This window comes from Camelina sativa, chromosome 16, assembly GCF_030686135.1.
Source record: "Camelina sativa cultivar CO46 ecotype springtype chromosome 16, ASM3068613v1".
NCBI lineage: Eukaryota > Viridiplantae > Streptophyta > Magnoliopsida > Brassicales > Brassicaceae > Camelina > Camelina sativa.
Window position 1 is genome coordinate 14,642,014 of NC_141895.1, and position 24,555 is coordinate 14,666,568.

Below are 24,555 nucleotides of genomic sequence, written 5' to 3' on the forward strand. Positions count from 1 at the left end.
CCTTCCTGAGGAAGGTTCTCTTCATCACCCTACAAGCCAAAACCGTTTTAGGAACCTTTATTAGCTTAAGAATACTTTCCTATAAAATTAAATAACAGGAAAAAGTTGTATAAGAAATCTTACATCCACAACTGAATCGAGCTTTTGGGTAATCTCCTCAGTTTGAGTCATTTCCTCATTTGTTAAATTGAGCTTTTCGGTTAACTCCTCCGTTTGGGTTAACTCTTCCGTTTGGTTTTTCCTTGGAGTAAAGAACTGGAGATGAATTATTTCATTTGTCAATATAATGTGTTAGAATATTTTTAAAAAATTCTAAGAATCATTTCATTTACCTCAACAGTTAAAATTTCTGGATTCGGTTCACCTTCATTCTCTCTATCCAAGAACCGTATTTGTTCTTTTCCAAAAAATTATTCTTTCCTTGATTTGTCCATCAAAACACTGATTCCATTTTCAAGAATTGCTCGCACTCTTCCTTTGCTCCATTTGTTTTCATACCTAACTTCAACTTCTTGCATCAATTGTAGCTGAAAAAAAATTAGAAGTTTTTGGTACATTGATTAAGAATACTTTTCCTATCACTTAAAATACAATTACCAAACCAATTCTTACCTCCTTAGGAATGTGAGTCTCAGAAGTCAGAGCCACATGCATTGTTTTTTGTTCAGTGGTAGACTTGTTAGATGGTCAGATCCCATCACCACACTGCAAATATAAATCGTTTTTAGGAAGCTTTAGTGCATAATTAATAATACTTTCCCTAACATTCAAAATACAAATAATAAACAAATTCTTACCTCTTTAGGAATCTGAGTCTCACATGTTTGAACCACATGCACTGTATTTTGTTCAGTGGGAGAACTGTTAGTCGGACGGATCCCATCACCACTCTGCAAATACAAATCATTTTTAGGAAGCATTAGTACATAATTAAGACTACTTTCCCTAAAATTTAATTTACAAGTAAAAAACACATTTGTTACCTCTAAAGGAATCTGAGAGTCAGAAACTTGAGTCGCATGCTCTGTATTTTGTCCAGCGCATGGAGAACTGGGGAATGGAGGGTTTGTAATTGGAAAACTGGGAAATGGAGGCATTCCACTTTCTTGATGTAGCTCCTACAACACAAAATGATAACGGTTAGCAGTTACATGCATGAAAAAAATTATTAAAGAGGAAGCTGGAAGTAGATTAAATAAGATATATTTTTACCTGATCGTCTGTATTAATAAGTTTATATCTTCCCAGACTCTCCTCTATTTTTGATAACCGGCAATTGATATCTTTGAATCCATCTGTAACAATCATATAGTTTGTCTAGTTTCTCCATTAGTGACTCTCCAGAAGAGGATGGCTTTAGTGTCTCCTTGTTACAAAACTGGTAAGATTTGATAGCAATATCTTCCATCACTGCACCAACATCCAATGTTTTTTTTTTCCCAGTCTTCAATTGTCAATTTGTATCCCTTGTGCAGTACTTCTGTTAAGATACTCAAATCTTGATCAGGAGTGTCTTCCAAGAAGACTGTATCTTCTGCATCATCAGGTATCGATGGTAATATGTGAATAAGCTTGAGCTGCACACAAACAATTTCTATTTAGTGAGACAGTCCTAAATTACTATTAGTCGTTCTTGAAATTAAAGAGAATATAACTTACATGGTTTGATGCTTCAATGTTCTCCACTTGAGCAATCGATGGATTAACTGTATGTGTGTATTTTTCACACATGTATGCTGTTGGTCGCTCAATTACACTCAATGTGCTGAAAGAAGACTTTAACATAGGAACAAACTCAAGGATCCATAAGTGCAATGCCAACGGATATCCATGTAAGTCATATTTAGGCTTCGTCAGATTTAATTGGACATTCTTCTTTACTGATTTAATCAGAAGATTATATGCATATTTCCCCCATGAATAATTAGCCAAGAGATCCAGATGCTGAGCCCTCTTAAGGTTTTTTGCGGGAAGCCTTTTACCTTTGTACCTCTGAAGGAAGATGCATTTTATATGGATCAGCATCGCAAGAGAGAACCTTTCATCTGCTGCCTCTGGATCAGTTTCTTGTAGAATATCCAAAAGATCTTCATATGTGTGAGCATCTTCAGTGTTAGCCCAGTTATAACGATTCTGCCGTTGATCTTCATCACCTCTCCATTCAGTGCATTTCAATCCAGTGACCATATGGAATTCTCTTATTGAGAATTTCATAGGTTGTCCTCCAAAATGCAGCCATAGTTCATTTTTCTCTGATACCTTTAAACTTCTGCTCAGAAAACAGTGCACTATCTTCCCCGACATCATCAATCCTGTGTTGATAACCTTCAAAATTGGTTCTAGGAAGGAATTCTTGATCCTCTCATACTCTGCAACCGAGAGGATGCTTTTCGCTTTTGTGATGCCATCGTTGATTGGAAACTGGTTTATCTTCACTTATGATTGCGGTTTCTCTCAAATGTTGAAACAAAGTTCAAGAAGTTTGATATTTGTAGGGAAAGAATCACCCATATCCTGAAACATATAAAAGAAAGGGAAGAAACGCATATAGTGTCAGGAAAGTGATCCTAAATTATATAGATGCTTTTATGAATTTTAACAAATTAGCATCAGACTCTAGCATTGCCATTGTACTCAACAAAACTATCATCCCCTTTGTTACATCATTCCGCTCTTGGCCATGACTATCATCCCCATTGTACTCAACAAAACTATCATTCACTCAACAAAACTATCATCCACTCAACAAAATTATCATCCACATTGTAACCGACAATTTAGAATATTTTTTAACTAGAAAATCATAAGAATCTACTGAATTTTTCACCCAAATTGTTTAGATTTTTGTTTCACACACAATTGTTTCAAATATCACACACTATCATTTCAAATTTCACCCTATTATTTTACACAAAATCAAACACACAATCACACAGTTTCTACAATAGAAGGAGAATAGTAGAAATTTACTTAATTTTCGGAAGAACCCACAATAATTTTCTTAATTTTGCATCCAATTGATTTAGGTTTTTTAAAAAAAAATCAAAATTAGACACACATAAACACAGCGATAAAGAACCGCAAATCGAAATATGTTGAGAGAATGGTGATTACCTTTAATTTCTAACCGTGACGAGATGAAGCGTTTATAGTTGCTTGTATTATCTGATGGCGAAATTGAGAAGATGGTGTATAAGTCGACGCGATTCAAATGATTGAGAGCACGAAACGGCGGGACGAAGCGAGACAATAATATAGCAGCGATGACATACACAGGTAAAACGGTGATCATATGCTAACCACCGCCGTATCAGATATCTTGGCGACGGAAGAAGATGCGATTTCGAGAAAGTGAAGGTGAAAGTGATCTCTTGGGCTTTGAGAATATTTTGAGAGAAATAAAACTTGATGGACTATAGTTTTTGTTGGCCCAAAACTCTTTCATTTTAATTTTGTGCTAATTTTGTCATTTTTAAGAGTTACTGCTAACTTTGGAACAAAAACCTAAATTTGTGTTATTTCTGTCAATTTTATTTTTGCAACTTTTAAAAGGATAGAAAAAAACAGAAATATATAAAGAATTATAACAATTTTATTCTGCTCATCATTATCCTATCTACAAAACAAATAAACAAATCTAATTTAATGATGCGTAAATATATATATACGCTTCTATCTTCAATTCCTCTCTATCAAGTTTCTTATTCGTTCCCATGGAGAAGCAGGAGACGCTGAAACCTTCCGCCCAACACTTGAACGAAGCTGCCTATAAGCTTCTTGCGAATCCCCACATCGAACCGACAGTGAGATTCATCGCCTCCCTCACAAAGCCAACAGGGAATCAACTGATCAGAACCAAGTTCTTCTGTTTCTGCGTTGACTCTTACCCGGCATGTCTCTCTCTCAAGCTCATGCGAATCTATACCTCGAAAGAGCCACGTGTCCATGAAGGGATCAGAGAGAATGCGGTAAGGTGTCTGAAAGTGCAACAGAGCTCTGAAGGTAACAAGTAGCTGTGAAGTAGCTCAAAGGGCTGATATGCTGACGTGGCGTGACGTGGAGAAATATTGTGGACACAATGACAAGATGCGTGAGAAGGAAGGAAGAAGAGATCAAGATATACTCGAAGATATTGAGAGTATATTTGATAAGAAAAGATAAGGGAAGATATTTTCTTAGAGATAAGGAATATTTCCTTTTAGTTAGGATACACAAAGATCTAGGTTAGAGATCGTTTGTGGGGTTATAAAGTAACGAGGGCTAGTCGCAAAAAGATTTAGCACTTGTGGGATAAAAGTTGTGAGTTTTGTAAACCTTCAAGCAAATACAAAAGGTTTTGAAGGTGAGTGTGTTAGAACTCTTTTAGATCTACACAGGATGTTGTGGTAGATAAATAGGAGAGTTAGCTTTGTGTCAAGTCTTGTAAGAAAGAGAGTTTTTATAAGATTGATTAAAAGTGTTAGCTTGGCGCATTCCAAGTGTGTTTATTGCGTGTTTTGAGTTCTCTATACCATAACAATTATTATCAGAGCAGACACCTGATAAAAAGTTCTGATATCTTTTTCAACAGGTGAGATCTTGCGACTATGGTATGGAGAAATCACTGGAGGTTGTTACACTACAAGGTCCATTGAAGCTGGATCCAGAATGCTTTGGTTACTGGAAAGTCTCAATCTAGCAGATCATCTTGAGCATTGACAAGGAAGCTTGGTTTGCAATGGAGGACGGCTGGTCTCATCCAACTAAGAAGAATGAAGATGGTGAACTGGTGCAAAAACATCGAAAGAAGTGGACTGCTGAAGAAAAGGCTGAGGCCAAGCACAATTCGCAGGCCTTGTCAGTCATCTTCAAATCTCTGCCAAGAGATATCCTCAACCAAGTTCAAGGTTTCGTGTCAGCTAAAGAGGCCTGGGACATTCTCATAGTCATGTTTGAAGGCACTACTCGAATTAGGCGCACGAGGCTGGGCATTCTTGCATCTGACTTTGGGAACCTGTAAATGACTGAAACAAAATCTGTGGCGGATTATAGTTGCCGGTTGAGTGGTATTGCTCAAGAATCTGTTGTTTTGGGTAAACGATACAAGGACAAGAAGCTGGTCAAGAAATTTCTCAGACGTATACATGACAAGTTTCAACCGCACAGATCTGCTATTGATGTGTCTTTGAATTGAGACGAGTTCAAGTACAATCAAGTTGTTGGGATGATGCAGGCGTTTGAGATGCAATTAAAGAAGAAAGAGAAAATGAATGCTAAGTCATTTGCTCTTAAAGCTGTAGAGGAACAGAAGCTTGTTGAATCTCAGGAGCTTGAAGACGAAGAGAAGGTTGGTCTGTTAGTTAAGAAGTACTTTTGCAAGATGGAGAGAGGTCAGTGAAAGGGGACTATGTCACTCACGGGTGCCGATACTGATAAAGGATTCAGGAAGAGTGAAAAGTCAGAACGATAGTGTGCTGAATGTGAAGGATATGGGCATTACAAGGCTGAGTGTCCAAACAACAAACGTAAGCTCTCTCTGCAATGCTATGGATGTAAGGGTTTTGGTCATACCAAGACTGATTGTCCATCACAAGGTAGTAAGCTAAAGTCATACGTTACTTGGAGTGAGAGTGATTCAGATGAGGAAGATGACAAAGGAGAAATCCTGAACAATTTTATCGCTCTACTGGGAGTTATTGAAGAAGATGAAGGAGATGAAGCACTGCTATTGAATGAGGATTTTGGGAAGAAGATTGAGTTTGACTCAGATGAAGAGGAGGCTGACCTGTCAATGGAAGATCAGATCGCACTTCTTATTCAGACTATTGTGCAAAAGACTCAAGATAACAGTGAGCTGTCTGCAGAGAGAGATACGCTTCAGTTAAACATTGCAATGATATCTAAGGAACTTAGTGAAGAAAAATCCAAGTCATTGCGCCTCGAGAAGCAATTGGAGGAACATTGCAATGATCATCTCTTCAGAATGTTAAGTAAAGGAACCAAGGATTTGGACATCTTACTTAGCAATGGAAAATCAAGCACTGCAAAGTGGGGTCTGGGATATCAAGGAACCAACTCCGCTAAGGCCACAAAATTTGTTAAAGGACAGACCTCTGAGTCGAAACTCCAAGATCAACCTGGTCAACGCAGTCAGTTTCCTAAGACGAATTATCATCACAGACGGATAAATCTGCAGCATGAGATGCCTGAAAGACAGCCGTATGGGGCACATCGCTATCAACAGTCTGTACAGAGACCTGTTGGTCTCAGCAGGAGAAGTGGATGCTGGTATTGTGGTCACTTAAATCACTATAAGGCCCATTTCTACAAGTTTCAGAATCGTGTGACGAATCTAGTGTAGAATGGTAGTTTCTATCCAGCTGCCAGAAGAATTAATCAAGGGTATGTCAGAAGAGATGATCTCTACTGTCATGTTGCCTACACAGCGGGAAAAACTGAGGTTGATCAGGCTAAATGGTACTTTGATAGTGGATGTTCCAGACACATGACAGGTGCTCTTGACAATTTGGCTCACATTCGAAGATGGAGGAAAAGGCACAATTCAAGGAAAGGGTGCAACTAGTGGTGACACTCAACCACAACTGAAGGACGTGTTCTTGGTGGATGGTCTTAGGGCAAATCAGATTAGTGTCAGCCAATTGTGTGACGAAGGATTGGATGTCACTTTCACCAAAAAGGATTGCAAAGCTGTTGATCAACAAGGGTCTGTCAAACTCACAGGACGACGGTCTGGGAATAACTGCTATATGTGGAAATCTGAAACGCAACGTCTGAATGCTACTGCGAAGTTAGACACAGAGTTGTGGCATTAGAAACTTGGTCATTTGAATGTTCGCACCATGATGAAATTGGCAAACCAAGAAGTTGTTCGAGGACTGCCTAAGTTGAAGGCTGATCCACACTTCGTATGCGGTCCATGCAACAAGGGTAAGCAGATCAAAGCATCGCATGGGTCCCTTACAGACATTCGCTCAAGTCATGCACTACAGCTAGTTCACATGGATCTGATGGGGTCTATACAAGTTCAGAGTATATATGGTCGTTGATTCATCTTTGTAATGGTGGATGACTACACTCGCTACACCTGGTTAAGGTTTCTTCGTAATAAATCTGATACTCTTGAGTGTTTCCGTATTCTTGCGTTGCAGATTAAAAGTGATAAATGCTCAATCGAAACCATTCAAAGCTATCATGGTGGTGAATTTCAGAACGATAAGTTTGAGCAATTCTGTGGACATCAAGGTATCACTCATCAATACTCTGCTCCAAGAACGCCGGAACAGAATGGTGTTGTTGAACGTAAGAACAGAACACTGCAAGAGATGGCACGGGCGATGTTGCATGGTAATCAGGTTCCTCATCGATTCTGGGATGAAGCTGTGAACACAACTTGTTATATCATCAATCGTGTACATGTGCGTCCATGAACCAGTAAGAATCTGTATGAGCATTGGAAAGTGAAGTCTCCAACTGTGCATTATTTCCATGTGTTTGGATGTCTCTTCTATATTCTAAATGATAAGGATCAGTTGGGCAAATTTGCTCCAAGAGTGATGAGGGATCTTTCGAGGATACTCCGGTCATAGCACTGCTTTTCGGGTGTACAACAAAAGTCAGTGATCTGTCCAAGAGACTGTCAATGTGGTGTTTGACGACACTTCATTCCTACGGAGTGAAGTAGTTCCTCTTGTCTCAGACACGGACCTGGTGACTAATGCTGAGAAGTCTGTGCCAGAAGCTGCCAGTCCTGTTGTTTATGACAGGCCCGTTTCACCACCTGGTTCAGAGCCTGTGACTTCTCAGGTTCATAGGAATCACTCCTCTACTGACGTTATAGGTGCGATTCAGGGGGTAGAGTCACCAGAGGGAAGCATATTGACTTTGCTCAGCTGGCTGGGAAGAAACAAAAGGTTGTCGTTCCAGAATCTGTCTCTCAGGATTCTGATGTAGTGCAATTTGCATGTTTTGTTTCTTCTATTGAGCCCAAGAATTACAAGGAGGCGCTCCGCGACGAGTTCTTGGTTGCTGCTATGCAAGATGAGTTGGAACTATTTGAACGAAGTGATGTTTGGGAGCTCACTCAGCGTCCTGTTGATGTCAACGTCGTAGGAACAAAGTGGATATTCAAGAATAAGAGTGATGCGAGTGGTTGCATTGTAAGGAACAAGGCAAGGTTGGTAGCTCAAGGGTATTCTCAAATAGAGGGAATTGATTTTGATGAAACTTTTGCTCCGGTGGCAAGGTTGGAGTTAACCAGGTTTATGTTTGGTATGGCATGTGCTCTGAAGTTTACTTTGCATCAGATGGATGTTAAGAGTGCCTTTCTAAATGGAATACTGCAAGAGGAGGTTTATGTTGAGCAACCAAAGGGTTTTGAGAACTCGCAGCATCCTGAACATGTTTATCGACTGAAGAAAGCCCTGTATGGTCTAAAGCAGGCACCACGAGCATGGTATGAGAGACTGACTACATTTCTGATGGATCACGGATACAGTCAAGGAAGTGTTGACAAAACGTTGTTTGTTCTTAACAACAACAATGATCTGATGTTCATACCTATTTATGTGGATGACATTGTCTTTGGTTCCACTTGTCAGCCTCTCGTAAAACAGTTTGTGGAAAGCATGTCTCAGGAGTTTGAGATGAGTATGGTGGGAGAGCTAAGATACTTTTTGGATTGCAAGTTGAACAATCAGCTGATGGGATTTTTGTATCTCAAAGTACTTATGCTAAGGAACTTGTACAACGTTTTGACTTGGATAAGAGTAAAGAAGCAAAGATTCCAATGGGCGCAAACGACAAACTCTCCAAGGATGAAGAAGGGCATGATGTAGATGAGAGACTTTACAGAGGAATGATTGGGAGTCTATTATATTTGACTGCTAGTCGGCCTGACATATGTCTGTTAGTAGGAATCTGTGCACGCTATTAAGCAAAGCCCAAGATGTCGCATTTGCTTGCTTTTAAGAAGATCATCAAGTACATCAAAGGGACATTGGACTTTGGTATCTACTATACCAATGATACTAACACCTGTCTGAGTGGATATTGTGATGCTGATTGGACAGGTTCTGTGGATGATCGTCGCAGCACAAGTGGAGGTTGCTTTTTCATGGGCAACAATATGATATTATGGCACAACAAGAAACAAAATAGTGTCTCTCTTTCAACTGCGGAAGCTGAGTACATTGCGCTAGGAAGCTGTTGCACACAACTCCTTTGGATGCGACAAATGGACTCAGATTATGGTATGAATTCTGATACTCTTTTAATTCATTGTGATAATTTGAGTGCAATAAATATTTCAAAGAATCCTGTTCAGCATTCACGAACCAAACATATAGATATTAGACACCACTTTGTTCGTGAACTAGTTGAGCCGAAACTGATCGAGATTGACCATGTGAGCATGATTTACAGTTAGCTGATTTGTTTACCAAGCCTCTGGACTTTAACAGATTTGTAAATTGGAGGAAGTCCATTGGTGTTTATGAGTTCTAACTTGTTTTACCTAAGATGTGTTGATCAGAGACAGGAACATGAGCTAGGACAGATCATGGAAATCCTAGAATATATAGAAGATCAGCACTCTGTAAGAAACTGTGGGAAATAGCTGCCTGTCATGTCGGTCTATCCATTCTGTCAAATGTTTTCATGATTAAGGAGGTCAAAGAGCTGTGAAGAGACACACACATAGATTCTCAAGAGGAAAACACTGACTTGGTGATGAAGTTCTTATGATGTCACTGTTATACATGTCGGTGAAACAACTAACAGAAGGCTGTGACACATATATAATAATAAAAAAATATATATATGTATATGTACTATTCAAAGAGAGAATCTCCAGCTGCCTTAACATGTTGGGTTGGATTGCAGACTAAAGGCATGGCATTGTGAAAGACTACCCACCTGCATCAAGTCTCTCATTTTAACAATTCAAGAGGTTATGTAGCTCATGGCAAATGTTTTGAACAAGTGGTTGACACGGCAAAGGTATGGTTAGTACTGTGTTCTCTGTTTCATTTTTTAAACCTTTTATTTTTTAAATAAAAATAAAAATAATATTAATAAAAAAAATAAAATTTTTGATTTTGCTCACATGTGTTATTTCTCGATCTGGGTGCCTTCATGTTCGTTGTTCGTGGATGTGTGTATCTGATGATTTGAGTCATGAACAGATACAGTTTCCCTTACAGGAGTGGAGAATCTGATTTATTAGGATCCTGTGATTAATGCACTTGAGATTAAAAAGGGAAAAGTATCCGATGTACCATAACAGATTCATTGAGTGTTTTCAGGGTAGAGTTATTTGATGGGCCGAGGCTTAACAGCCCAAATAAGTTTCAAGAGGGAGTATAAAAGGAGCGGCTAGGGTTTTGAGTTTTTCTCATCCTTGCGATTTCAGATCTTTGTCGTTTAAGCTTCTAATTTCTTTCTTCCTCTGATTTTTCTCTCTAACTCTTGATCACCATGAAATCTGTGTTTAGCGGTTTCCACTATGATTCTAGCTCAGATGAGGAGTTTCACACCCCTCCGTCAGCCCTACCTCCGCCATCTCCTTATGTTTCGATTGATCCTACAACGGCGATGGTCATCTACAAACCCCGAGACGAATCAACTACAGCCGGTGCCTGAGAATCCTTCTCCCAGACCGGTGTCTGTTGAAGCGGATCACGACACATGCGACTCTTTGTCTTCTCTACCAAGAAGGACAAGATCTCGCTTTCCGGTGATTGATCTGACCGGTGATGTGCTTGCGCTATCAAATTAGGGAATCTCATCCCGTCTGCGTAAACGACAATCAGCTGCTGATGCAGACAGCCGCGATACGAAGCGTCCGTCTCTTAGCAGGGACAAGGGTGTGTCCACCTCTCGCAGTGATCCTTCGAAGGAGTTTGATTCTAAATGGTTCATATCCGCTGATGCTGCTCGAAGGTATGGTTTCTTTTCTTCTAGAACCATTGCTGCTGAGGTGTGCTACTCTCTGGGAGTAGATGATCCGGTTAGGGAGATGCTTGATCAAGTTGGGTTGTTGAAAACAGTCACTCAAATCAGATCTTATGATTCCTATGTAGTCTATGAATTCTGGGCAAATCTTCCAGCAGTGAAGGTTGAAGGGAACTCGGTTAATATGTTAGTCCGAGACTTTGTGTATGAGTTTTCCCCAAGTCGCATTAATGCCCTGTTCAGACTCCATACAAACAAAGACTGCAGACAGCTGCAATTCTGGAGGAGGATCTTGCTCTCTTTTTATCTGGTGGTAAAGTGAAGACTTGCAAGCAGCTGGTGTCGACGACAATCAAGGACTCGGTAATCAAGGATTTGAATAAGATGTGCTGCAGCAATTGGTCCCCACGGTGAATACAGGGTACATCTCAGCAAACAGAGCCATGGTGATCTACATGATCATGCATTGCATTCCGTTTGATTTTCGGAGAATGATCTATGATCAGATCATCCAGTTGGGTCTTAAAGCTCAGTCTGGATTTCGTCTACTGTTTCCCAGTCTCATTTATTAGCTCCTGGATGCTCAGCGCCCTGTTCCGAGTCTTCGGCAACAAGACACGAAGAAGGCAAAGGGCAAGAAAATTGTGCCACGGCCTGCAGAGGCGGTTCGTCACAGTGGTGAGTCGACAGAGCGCAAAGCCATTCGGTTGGCTATTCAGATTCTGCAAAATGCCTTGGACGCTTGTAAGTAATCACTTCTCTGTGTACATTTCTAAGTTTTCCTGATATTTTTGACTAAACTATGCAAACCAAGCAGGGGGAGATGAGTCTGATTCAGATGCTTGAGGGGGAGTATGAGCTGTGGGGGAGCTGTTTTTTGTTTTTGGCTGTTTAACTCCTTATTGTTCTTTTTCAGACTTGTATTTTTTTTATTATTGGTTTTGAGACTTGTTCTGGTTTGTCTGACATTTTGACTGGTCATAATGCTTATTCGTTGATCGGTTAACCTGCTGTTGCTTTTGAGAATTGTGATGCACTGTTGGTACAGTTGTGTTTGCTTTTGGGTTTTTGCTGCTTGTGTATGTGTCAGCAGGTTAAATACGATGGATGCCTTTTTGCCAAGTTCAGTCAAAAAAGGGGAGATTGAAAGTGCAACATAGCTCTGAAGGTAACAAGTAGCTGTGAAGTAGCTCAGAGGGCTGATATGATGACGTGGCGTGATGTGATGACGCGGAAAAATATTGTGGATACAATGACAAGATGCGTGAGAAGGAAGGAAGAAGAGATCAAGATATACTCGAAGATATTGAGAGTATATTTGATAGGAAAAGATAAGGGAAGATATTTTCTTAGAGATAAGGAATATTTCCTTTTAGTTAGGATACAGAAAGATCTAGGTTAGAGATCATTTGTGGGGTTATAAAGTGACAAGGGCTAGCCGCAAAAAGAGTTAGCACTCGTGGGATAAAAGTTGTGAGTTTTGTAAATCTTCAAGCAAATACAAAAGGCTTTGAAGGTGAGTGTGTTAGAACTCTTTTAGATCTACACAGGGTGTTGTGTTAGATAGATAGGAGAGTTAGCTTTGTGTCAAGTTTTGTTAGAACGAGAGTTTTTATAAGATTGATTAAAAGCGTTAGCTTGTGATGTTCATATATTTTACCCTGTTTACCCATAATATATTCACATCTTTTGCATCTTTTGCTATCCATTTTGACCATTATTGCATAGCTTTAGGACTGTTCTTGCATTAGAGTTTAGTTGCATTGCATTTGCATCTTTCCATGCATAAACAGGTGATTTTGGAGCTTAAGGAGCATGGAAGCAATGCTGAGGAGAAGTGAAGCAATCATGAGGAGAAAGCAAGAGTGTTAAGGCTGAAGAACCAAGGTCCGGAGTCCCACTCGACCGCCCACTCGACCAGACAATCGACCATGTGCTGAGAGTTATTCGACCGAGTGGAAAGAGCACAAGAAAACCCAACTCAACCGGTCAATCAACCGAGCACGGGGTCGAGTCGGCCGAGCCACCTGGCTATTTTGTCTTTTAGCATTTTTAGGGCTTCCCCTCCTTTTTCCTATTTAAGGACCTTGTACCCTGCAGCCAAAGAGTCCAGCTTTTTAGATAGTCAAAAACCTAGTTTTTACCCTTTTGGGAATTATTTCTTTTGCACTTTTATTTTTAGATCTTGTACCTCCTTGAAGGAGAAAAACATAAGATTCTTGGATTTTGTTGGTTCCATAACTTTCAAGATATTAAGAATTCGTGTTTGATTCCTTCTTCAATATTGTAGATCTTTGCTTTATCTTTCTATTGATGCAAGTTTCGGTATTTTCTGGGTTTATTACTTTGTTGTTCATCATGTGTTCTTGTGAGTAGTTGCTTAGGATCTTGAGGATGGGTTAGGCTGGGTTGTGTTTGAGGTTTGTTTGATTTGGTCAAGCTTGATTGTTGTAGATCTCTTCTAGGCTAGATGTTCTTAATGTTGGTCTTATAACTGAGAGGGTAGGATCTGATTTCAAGCATCTTAGCATCACACCAATGTTTAAGAAGCATAGATAAGGCTAGATCTAGAGTTTACCATTAGGCTTGCTAAGAGATTAGAGGTCTTGTATGGTATTTGACATATTGCTTAATGCCTGCTTGTGTAGATTCTTTACTTTGTGAGAACAAGTCTAGAGATGCATGAGTTTGATTGTTTCTTGCCATGAGAGTGGATTAAACTTGTCTTAGAAATATATGTCTAGAGATTAGCTCAAGTTGTTTGAGATTTGTTGACCAAGTTAGATGACCTCAATCATAGTCCAGCCCATGAATCCCTCCTCAAGGCCTTCCTTGTTTATTGATTTCCTAGTTTAAATCCTGTTGTTTGATCGTTGTTTGATTTGCTTTTGTATTGCTCTGTTTTTCTTGCATTGCTCTGTTTTCCGGATTTGTCCAGCTCGACCCTGCACTCGATCTACACTCGATCGAGTGCTTGCTCGAGTTCATCCCCAGAACTTTCGTTTATGCTTTGTAGTTGTCCTGTCTTATTTCTTGTCTCATTCTAGTTGCATTTCTGTTGCATTTACTTAGTGTCCTGTTCATTACTTGCCTTGCATTAGTTCATTACCATAGTTTCTATTTCTGTTCAAGCTTCATAACTGTTATAATCATTCTGTTTCATTTACATTTAGCACCTAGTTCTAGTAGCTTTTACATTCTGCATTTTACATTTCATCATAGGATTGTTAGTGACAAACATCCTTAATATTTGGCTTGACTTAGACATATATGCACATCCTGATTGCTTGCAAACACTCAGATTGGATTGACACATCTTATACTACAACTGCATAAGGGAAATTGAAACACCTTGCTTTCACCATTGTTCATCATCAGATCATTCATTCACATTCCATTTCACTCACCAAGAAAGATATTAGTTTCAATTTGGCGTCGTTGCCCATTTGAGTGTTTATTTGTGAAAATTAGGGTTAATATCCGTCTAAGATTAAGTTCCTTCGATCACTCGAATATTTCCTCTGCTTGTCTGTGTTGAGTTTCAGGTACCCACTCGACCATCAACTCGAGCTGACGCTCGACCGTTTGCTGATCGAGTGACCAGTCGAGTCACGACCCGGATGCATTTGTCTTCTCATCTCAGTCAGCTCGACCTACAACTCGAGCCTGTGCTCGACCGAGTACCTGTTCGAGTCAGTAATGATGTTCCACAACAGTATGTTCCATTACATACCCATGCAACATCAACCAGTATACCAAGCTAAATTGTATCCCTCTCCAGGATTTCAGCCCAACCAAGGCCAAGAACCTGACTTAAGAGCTATGATGCAACAAATGTTGCTTGGGCAAGCCAATAAGCAGATTGAGGAAGCAAGGCAGTTTGCTGAGCTGGCCCAAACGTTGAATTCTTATTCTAATGACCTGAGTAACAAGCTTGAGAGTGTGACCTCTAAGGTCAAGTACATGGAGAGCAACATTGATTACACTTCCGCTTCAACGCCAAACCAACTTCCTGGACCAGCTATTCAAAACCCAAGGGAGTTTACAGCTAAAGCGATTCACTTCTATGAAATGTTGTCACTGAGGACAGTGAGATTCAAGGTGGGGAGGATTCATCACTAATTGAAGCCCAAAGTGAAGGTTTTACTCAGCAGACTGAAGCAGAGAAACCACTCGACCAGGTGCTCGACCACACACACGATCGAGTACATGACCGAGTGACCAATCGAGTTGAAGACACATAAGCTGTTAAGCCTGCTAGATACATTCCTCCTGCTTACAAACCACCTCTACCATTCCCAGGACGTTTCAAGGCACAAAAGCTGAAGGAACTAAGGGAAATTATTGAGAAAAGATAAATAATGGCTTTGCAACAAGAGGAAGTGATTGAAAAGAAGGAAGTGATGGCCATACAACAAGAGGTTGTCATTGAGAAGAAAGAGGAAGAGAGAGGACCTCCCTTGGAAAAATATGCTCAACATCCTGTCCTCAAGGACATGCTTCTTGAATTATCCAAGCAGAAGGCTCAAGATCAAGACATGAAGGATTTGAAAGAGATTGGGAAAGCTATTATCCCAACAAAGCTTGAAGATCCAGAGTCATTTAACCTACCTTGTTCCATCAGCTATATGCACTTCAACAAGTGTCTATGTGACTTGGGAGCTTCAGTGAGCTTAATGCAATATACAGTTGCTGAGAAGTTGGGGTATGAACATTTTAAGCCCTGCAATCTCTATATTGGCCTAGCAGATAGATCAAAGAGGGATGTGCTTGGATTAATTGAAAATTTTCCGGTCAAGATAGGGGAGGCTAGGATTCCAACTGATTTTGTGATCATGAACATGGATCAAGAGCCAGAAGATCCTCTCATCTTAGGGAAACCATTCTTAGCCACAGATGGGGCTGTAATTGATGTTAAGATGGGAACCATCAAGCTCCACCTTGCTAAAGACTTCACTATGAAGTTTGACATCAAGAATTCAACATATCAACCTACTATTGAAGGTCAACACTTTGTGGTAGAGAGAAAAGCAAGTTCTGAAGTTTTTGAGGATGGAGAGGACCCTAGGATTAAAGGTTCAGCCCAAGCCAAGACTGTCCAAGGGCTCAAGGAATCAGTTCAAGTGTTACCTGGTTTAGTGAAGGAACTTCAAGTTCAGCTCAACAAGAGTTCTTTGAAGAAGGCAAGACCAAGACTCAAGTTTAAGAAGAAACAAAGTTCAAGTGTTAAGGAGGTAGTGATCAAGAAACAGCACCAAGGTTATCAAGTGGAACCAGGGGGGGATTTCAACACCTCCTTGGACTCCAAACCAAGCCTGTAAAGGCATCAAAAGTCAAGCTTAGTGACTTTAAACAAGCTCACTAGGGAGGAAGTCCCTAAGGTATCTCTGTACATATTGTTTAGGGTTTTGGTATTTTGATATTTGTTTTGGTGTTCTCATGATCAGGGAAGCAAGGGGGTCTAAACATAAGAAGAAAAACAGACTCGGCAGCCAACTCGACCACCCCACTCGACCGGGCACTCGACCGAGTACCAGTCGATGGCTATAGTCGAGTTGCCTCCTTCATCACCTCCAAATCCAAATCCAAGCTCCCACTACACCTTTGACAACATGAATGAGGATGTAGACACTTTCTTCCACAACCAATAAGGTACCAACATCACCACTTCATTGTAAATACCATTTCATCTCATGTTTAGTTTTCTTTTCAATCTTGAATCCTCATACAAATTTTTCTTACACAAGGGACTGTGTAATTTAAGTTTGGGGAAGGGTTTGAGATAGCATTTGACATTGTTTTCTATTTTCTTATTTCAAATTTTTAGCACAATCATGTTAGTATTTGCATAGCATCTAAGGCATAGAAAACCCCTAAAAATTTGAAATTTTTTGCAAAAATCTTTATAAAAAAAAAAAGAGTGTTCATGTAGTTTGCATTGCATATTAGGATCTTGTTTAGCATGTTTCATGTAGGACTGTTAGATATTTGCATTGGAGATCTATGATGAGTTTTGCCTTGTTAGCTTGCTAGATTCACCAATCTAGGATCAATGCCCAAGTTAATAGTACTTTGATGCTAGTTGAGTGGTTAGAAGCATAAGATTGAACCAAGCCTTGAATTCTTGCATTGCATTTGGTCTAAATTGAAGCATGTTGTGATTTGATGCCATTTCCTACTTATAGGAACTTAATATTGACTGTTAAATATCAATGTGTGCATTGCTTTAAACTCATGGATATCATATACATATTTGGATCATCTTTCTCCTTTTTACCACTCTTGTTGATCCAAGTAGCTGATTGAATCATTAAAATCAGTTTCCAATACCCTTAACCAACCCTTCTTTCAAGCCATGTTTATTCTTGAGTGTATAAGGCTTATTTTGGGATTGAGCTTGGTAGAAAGTGTTAGGTTTGAACTGACAAGAATAATGCCTTGTGTAGTTCTAGTTTGCATTTTCCAAACTAGATAGGACTAGGTGATTTCATTGTTGGGTTTGGGATTTGGTTGTTTGAAAAAGAAAGAAAAGAAAAGAGGAAAAGAGAAAGAAAAGGTTAGAGTCTTTAGGAGGGGAATGTGTTTAAGTAAAATCAAAATCTAGTGAAAGGATGGGAAGTAAAAAAATTGTTGTTGAAGATGGTTCTAGTTAAAGAAAAGAAAAGAAAGAAAAGAAGAGTATAGCAAAATGCTTTTATGTCTTAAGAATAAGAAGAAAAGAGAACCATAGCAAATAAGTAAGAATCTCCCATTCCACTAGAAAGATCGAATAAGAAACCTCTCCTAAGGCTTGAAAACAAAAGAGAAAAGGGTATTTGAGAAGAGAAGAAGATAAAGGGTAGAACTAGGATCATTTGGGCTTAGAATGATAGGATCAAACACTTGGGTTACTTTTGGGTAGACAAGGTATTGTTCTTGTATGTGTCTAAGTGTTCTTACCTTTAGCATTCTTCTAAAGCTCAATCCATTTTTTATGAGAGAACCTTGATATTGATAAGCCCCACTCTAAACAGAGACCATCATTGTCTCTAAACCTTTATTTCCAAGCCAAATGAGTTTAAAACATTGCATAAGATTGATCCATGTTCTTGATTGAATGAATGTTAAAGGAAATAGTTGATTTGAATGCATGTGGACATCTAAGGCTCAAATCAGTAAAGGTTGTGATAGGCTTGTCTAAAATCTTTAAGTACAGCTCATTCAGCTTGCATCATAAAACTAGTAACTTGGACATTGATTATAGATGGTCTATTTGCAAGCTTTAGGAGCTGAGATCCCACTTTCAAACCTCACCTACCTTCTTATGTCTTGTTCATTTGCTTGAGGGCAAGCAAAGACTAAGTTTGGGGGTGTTGATGTTCATATATTTTACCCTGTTTTCCCTTAATATATTCACATCTTTTGCATCTTTTGCTGTCTATTTTGACCATTATTGCATAGCTTTAGGACTATTCTTCTATTAGAGTTTAGTTGCATTGCATTTGCATCTTTTCATGCATAAACAGGTGATTTTGGAGCTTAAGGAGCATGGAACCAATGCTGAGGAGAAGTGAAGCAATCATGAGGAGAAAACAAGAGAGTTAAGGCTGAAGAACCAAAGTCTGGAGTCCTACTCGACCAGACACTCGACCGTGTGCTGAGAGTGACTTGACGGAGTGGAAGGAGCACAAGAAAACCCAACTCGACCGGTCACTCGACCGAGCACCGGGTCGAGTCGGCCGAGCTGCCTGGCTATTTTGTCTTTCAGCATTTTTAGGGCTTCCCCTCCTTTTTCCTATTTCAGGACCTTGTACCCTGCAGCCAAAGAGTCCAGCTTTTTAGATAGTCAAAAACCTAGTTTTTACCCTTTTGGGAATTATTCCTTTTGCACTTTTATTTTTAGATCTTGTACCTCCTTGAAGGAGAAAAACATAAGATTCTTGGATTTTGCTGGTTCCATAACTTTCAAGATATTAAGAATTCGTGTTTGATTCCTTCTCCAATAATGTAGATCTTTGCTTTATCTTTCTATTGATGCAAGTTTCGGTATTTTCTGGGTTTATTACTTTGTTGTTCATCATGTGATATTGTGAGTAGTTTCTTAGGATCTTGAGGATGGGTTAGGCTGGGTTGTGTTTGAGGTTTGTTTGATTTGGCCAAGCTTGATTGTTGTAGATCTCTTCTAGGCTAGATGTTCTTAATGCTGGTCTTATAACTGAGAGGGTAGGATCTGATTTCAAGCATCTTAGCATCACACCAATGTTTAAGAAGCATAGATAAGGCTAGATCTAGAGTTTACCATTAGGCTTGCTAAGAGATTAGAGGTCTTGTATGGTATTTGACATATTGCTTAATGCCTGCTTCTGTAGATTCTTTACTTTGTGAGAACAAGTCTAGAGATGCATGAGTTTGATTGTTTCTTGCCATGAGAGTGGATTAAACATGTCTTAGAAATATATGTCTAGAGATTAGCTCAAGTTGTTTGAGATTTGTTGACCAAGTTAGATGACCTCAATCATAGTCCAGCCCATGAATCCCTCCTCAAGGCCTTCCTTGTTTATTGATTTCCTAGTTTAAATCCTGTTGTTTGATCGTTGTTTGATTTGCTTTTGTATTGCTCTGTTTTTCTTGCATTGCTCTGTTTTCTGGATTTGTCCAGCTTGACCCTGCACTCGATCTACACTCGATCGAGTGCTTGCTCGAGTTCATCCCCAGAACTTTTTTTTATGCTTTGTAGTTATCCTCTCTTATCTCTTGTCTCCTTCTAGTTGCATTTCTGTTGCATTTACTTAGTGTCCTGTTCATTACTTGCCTTGCATTAGTTCATTACCATAGTTTCTATTTCTGTTCTAGCTTCATAACTGTTATAATCATTCTTTTTCATTTACATTTAGCACCTAGTTCTAGTAGCTTTTACATTCTGCAATTTACATTTCATCATAGGATTGTTAGTGACAAACATCCTTAATATTTGGCTTGACTTAGACATATATGCACATCCTGATTGCTTGCAAACACTCAGATTGGATTGACACCTCTTATACTACAACTGCATAAGGGGAATTGAAACACCTTGCTCATTCCATTTCACACACCAAGAAAGATATTAGTTTCAGCTTGGCGCATTCCAAGTGTGTTTATTGCGTGTTTTGAGTTCTCTATACCATAACAGTGTCTCCACGCTTTTTTCATCTTAGAAGAAGCGTCTTTGAATTCAGAAGTGGTTCACGTACTCTCGCCTGAACTCATATCTTGCCTTGAAGAACAAGTCATCTCGGAAAGAATTTTCAAGATTCTTTCCATGCTCGTGAACAGTATCGCGTTCGAGATATTCACCATTCACGAAGAAACGTGGGTTGACTTGCGTGAGTTTATCTCCTGTAGAGCTGAGGCAGAGTTTGCAAAAGCTGTTTTCGTGTTCACGAGCTTGTCCATGCCTTCGGATGAAGAAGAGTTTGTGATTCCACTCATGGATAATCTTTTACCAGCGATCTTGAAACGGTTAGGAAACGTCCACGAGGGTTCGGGTTCGAGCTAGTGGGGTTTAGCGTTCATGGGTGGGTTTTGTGCGGCGGTCATTTGTTGGAGACGACAGGTGTTGCTTTGGTGGAGAATCTTGTTGATGAGATGTTTAAGTCTGTGAACAGAGGAATGGAATTAGGGTTTCTTGGGAAGGCTCTTCGGGATGTTGAAATCGCTGTGGTGCAACAGTTATGGTGGTATTGTACTACCAAGTTTAGATTCGTTTTAGGTTTTATTAGGAGGATTGATGCGATGATCAGTGAGGAGACAACGAAGGATGTGTTGCAAGGGATTAAGATGGTTGTGGAAAAGAAGATACGTGAAATTGGTTGAAGAGATTGATAACGATGATCACAAAGATTGGCTTCATCAACGTCATTGAATTTTATACTTTTCTTCTCTGAAACACAATTTTGATTTGTAGGTTTTTGATATGAGTAGTGTGTTATGTTTTGTGAAATAGTTTTTCAGGACTAACTTTTTTTTGGCATAGATTTGGTATTTTGGTTTGTAATGATTTTTTTTTTCAACCGAACATTAAATTAGAAGGTAACTCCAAGATTGGTTGCCCAAACTGGAGGGAAAGAGTTTACAAAGGTAGATGCAGAAATTAACAATCATGAAGAGCGGGCGAGACAATCAGCCCGTGTATTGGACGTACGTGGGATCCTCAAAAGCAAGAAGGATGGAAATGATGAGCGAAGTAAGCTAAACTCATCCAACAGATTGGAAAAAGCGGGTCATTCATCAGGGAACTGCACTATCGCCACTAGTTCAGCACAATCCATCTCGAAAGTCTGACAGTTAACACCCACCTGCAAAATAGATGCCATCGCCCAAATCAACGCCTGAACCTCCGAATGTAGAGATGAAGAACCGCACGCTGGCCTCGTGCTCCCAATAATAACGTCCTATCTTCATTATTGCACAACTACCAATAACGTTCTATCCTCAATATCCCAGTAATAACGTCCGTTTGTAATGATTTTTTTTTTTACTGATGATGACCAAAGTTTTACGATATGTAATGTTTTGACTACACCAAAACGAAAATTTTCATTTCTTTCCAGTAACTGGACCGGATCATCTTGCATGTACACACGAAAAAAAAAACCTCTGTTCCATGTTATTTTTTTCTTTTAGTTTTCACATTCACAAAATAATAATTTTAGTTTTAGCAATACATTCATCATTTTCTATTGCCATGTTAGTCCAGACCAGGGATCGATTCTCCCCAAGCGCAGAATTGTTAGCTTTATCTCTTTGGCCACATGGATATAGGTCTATTGTTTGCGGCCTATTCGAAAACCTGGGGGACCCTACCCATGAGATACCCTCTCCCTAGAGATTAGTTTCGGACTCCTCCATAGGTCTGAGGATTTACCTGAGTTACAAAAAAAGAACACCTTGTCATAACTTTACATATGATTAAAATTAATTGATTTTAGTTATATATATATATATATAAATTATTGTGGAACATAAAAACCTATAAACTATTTCTAAGAAGCAGAGGAAATCTTTATTAACATTTATGAAGTAAAATTTTAGAGAGTAGCCTTTGTGTTAGTAATTATTTACAAAGAATGTAATTGATTTAAACCTCTAAAATTTGAATTCATACAATTAATCATCAAAGTAAAGAGTTTTGTTATTGTGAACCTTCAAAGTGGCTTTTATATTTACATATCTATAAAAACTAGGTTTTGAACCCACGCTACGGGTGGGTATATTTGATATATTTTGATGAAAACTATATATGATTGATGACAGTAGTAAAATATTATCTTAAAAAAAAATTAAATTAGTATTAAGGAAAAAATTAAATTTTAGATACACAATTTTTAAAAATATAAAAATCAGTTGTGTTATAAAATCAAATCTGATAAAAAAAAAATCATGAATTTAACTCGACATCCAGGCGAGGTGAATTAAACTGATGACCTCACATATTCTAACCCATTTCTTTGACCACTCGTTTTGATATTTAATTGATCGCTACCACATATGTTTTCGTGTTTTTTATTCAATGTTTTCTTATTCTTCATATTCTTTCTTGTCATTTCTATTGTCAAATTTTGTGGTAATCTTCACCATTACTTTTACCATCTGGTTCTTCGCTATACTCTTTTTCTTCTTCATCCTCGTCAACTTTTTCACTTTTTTCCACAAAAAAATCTTTTTTTTAGACTACCACACAACTTATTAATCCATCAAACTCCAAGAACAAAATCATTTATTTTCTCATTAAAATAAAAAATAAGATAAAAAATAAAAAATTAATGAAAAAATATCAACTTAGCTATAAAATCATACACAAAAATATGTTTTACAGCTCATAAGAAATAAAAAGCACAAACGTAGATAAATAAGATAATTTATATTTTACATAAATATTTATAATATTTTAAACTTTTTAAAGGTTTCGAAATATAAATTTTGAACCTTTTAAAAAGTTTCAATATTTATAATATTTAAAACTTTTCAAATTTAAAAATTATAATATTTAAAAACTTCTTAAAAGCTAAGAACTTTTAAAAGTTTCAATTTTTATAATATTTAAACTTTTAAAAAGTTTCAATATTTATTATATTTTAAACTTTTAAAATATATTTAAAAACTTTTTAAAAGCTAAGAACTTGAAATATTAAAACTTTAAAATTTTTTAAATCTTATAATTTATTTTCTTGAAACTTTTTAAAGTTTTAATTTGATCAAATAAAAAACCGGATCAAACCGAATATACTTTTAAACTTGGACACCTGATAAATCAAGATTTCCTATTCATTCGTTGTTGGAAGCATATTAATCTTATTTATACTAGTTCTGAACAATTGTCTAAAAATTTTCTAGCCGATGTGGGATATTGTGCATAGTTCTTTTATTTTCATAAATTTAAAATTTTTCTTTTTCTAAAAAATTCTGGAAATTTTAAAAAATGTTAATGAATAACATGTTAAATCCTGATTGGTTGTCTAAAATAATTCTTAATATTAAAAATTCTGGAGATTTTTAAAAAATGTTAATTAGTGAAGTGTCTAATCACAATTGGAGGTTTAAAATCCTATGTGGACGCCTTTAAGAGTTTATAGCTCCTACTTTTTATTAGTATAGATTAAGGGAAAAAATGATTCATCAACAAATAATTTATTTTCGTTATAATTAATGACATAGGTTTAAATTTTTTATTTATCATTAATAATGTATGTTAAAATTCAAAGAAAAACAACAAAATTTCCTTATTTCTGTTGTGAGTTCTCTCTTTTCTCACTTACGGCCGGAAACTTGATGTTCATTATAGTAGATCTAAAAGGATATTGGAGTAAGATTTTTAAAAAAACCCATTTACGACGAGATAAAAGAGAGGGCCACATAAAAAAATTATTTACTTTTTGTAATTTTAAAATAAATTATTAATGTTTTGCAAAGTCTTCGGTTCAGTTTGGACACACAGTGGATGAGTTGGCAAAGACGGAAATTGAGGGAATTTTAGGAATAACTAATCAGGGTGGCATGGGCTCTTATCTGGAAATTCCTGAGAGTTTGGGGGGTCAAAGACAAAGGTCTTTTCTTTTGTTCGGGATCGTCTGCAGAGCCGGACGACCGGCTGGTCCGCAAAGTTACTTTCAAAAGGAGGGAAAGAGGTGATGATTAAGTCTGTTGCGACGGCTGTTCCGACTTTTGTAATGTCTTGTTATCGTCTGCCCAAGACTATTACATCAAAGCTGACTAACGCTGTGGCAAATTTTTAGTGGAGTACAAATGGTCAGACAGGAGGTATGCATTGGATAGCTTGGGAAAGACTTTGTTGCAGCAAACAGCTGGGTGGCTTGGGTTTCAAGAGTGTTGATGATTTTAACACGGCTTTACTGGCAAAGCAGTTGTGGTGATTGATAGATTGTCCAGACACACTCTTTGCCAGGGTTTTTAACAGGGTACTACCGGAACTCTGATCCTATGGATCCTATACGGTCCTATTCACCCTCATATGGGTGGCGCAGTATCGTATCTGCTCGCTCTCTGGTGAACAAAGGGTTCATTATATGGGTTGGCTCAGGGACCTCCATCTCTATAGGGGCTGATCCCTGGGTTCCGGCTAAATTC

General features: G+C 38.3%; 1 pseudogene; it reads left to right on the forward strand.

The window, feature by feature from the left end:
- The first annotated feature begins 3,713 nt into the window (after positions 1 to 3,713).
- LOC104753589 (uncharacterized) lies at positions 3,714 to 20,833 on the forward strand (annotated as a pseudogene).
- Positions 20,834 to 24,555: the final 3,722 nt, after the last annotated feature.